At 33.9% G+C, this 1020-nt stretch overlaps 1 long non-coding RNA gene across 1 annotated transcript; it reads right to left on the bottom strand.

Moving 5' to 3' along the window:
• Positions 1 to 36: 36 nt before the first annotated feature.
• LOC124890485 lies at positions 37 to 1013 on the bottom strand. Its single transcript, XR_007049192.1, has 2 exons — positions 183 to 1013; positions 37 to 88 (listed from the first exon to the last, which is right to left on the bottom strand). It is a non-coding gene; the product is annotated as an uncharacterized LOC124890485 (long non-coding RNA).
• Between the last annotated feature and the right edge of the window lie 7 nt (positions 1014 to 1020).

Here is a 1020-nt window from a genome sequence, read left to right as displayed (position 1 = left end):
GTAGGAAGATTATCAGTTCCTTTCTTACTTTTCTTACGTCGTCCATTAACATTACCTTTTGATGCCATTGATTTTCTTTACTAGCCACCTGAAAAAGAAGGAACAACCAAATTTAAGAATAGTCATGTTTGTTACAAGGTAGGCAGATATATACTTTAAACAATTAGGCTAGGAGTTCTTACCAAGACTTTAGATTGTCGTTTCTACCACCGGGTGCTTGCCTGTATCATAAAGTGTTTTAACATGATATAGATGTGTTAAGTGAACCGGGAAAGAGCAAATAATTAGCTGAATCTTAACTGCACAGAGCTTCATTATTAGAACAGGTACTCATTCACATATATTCCCATCTTATGCTGGACCATAGTATTGTACATAATAAGCATCATTTCTGCCCAAACTATTTACATAAAGGTCGCTTGATAATAAAAAAATACATAGTAAAACAGCATTACAGCACTGCATATAATGAACCGATAAAATGCCACTTCACCCAAAGAACCTATCAAGAATATATTCATCCCAATTGATAATGATGGCGCTACTTCCAAAAGAAAAAAGAGTAGATGAGAAGTGATGAAGAAAACTCAGAAAAAACATAGAATACCCTCATGCTCAAACTATTTAAGCTCTGCTCATACATATGGTGTGTCTCTCTTATCTCTAGTTAGGCTTTCCCTACTCACTTCTACAATTTTGTTAGTAAAGTAAGATTAAAGTGATTGTTTGGCGACTGCTTATCTTAGAAAGCAAATATAGCAAGTGTGTTTTTTCCACAATTATAGACATCTAGAAGCAATAGAACCACATTATATCATTTGTTAATCTTGTTTGATTGCTTAAACTTGCTCGTATTTCAGTTTTATCGCCAATTCCTGATAGACCAGTTAATGTTGTTGACTTTGCACCCATCTTAAACGAAAAGAGATTAGTGTCAACCAGCATTTTAAGATAAAGATAATCAAGCTGATAGCTCAAAATCACAGATTCTTTAGAAAGTATGATCACATGGAATTGATG

This window comes from Capsicum annuum, unplaced genomic scaffold (genome assembly GCF_002878395.1).
Source record: "Capsicum annuum cultivar UCD-10X-F1 unplaced genomic scaffold, UCD10Xv1.1 ctg18809, whole genome shotgun sequence".
Taxonomy (NCBI): Eukaryota; Viridiplantae; Streptophyta; class Magnoliopsida; order Solanales; family Solanaceae; genus Capsicum; species Capsicum annuum.
This window is presented reverse-complemented; position numbering and strand designations above follow the sequence as displayed.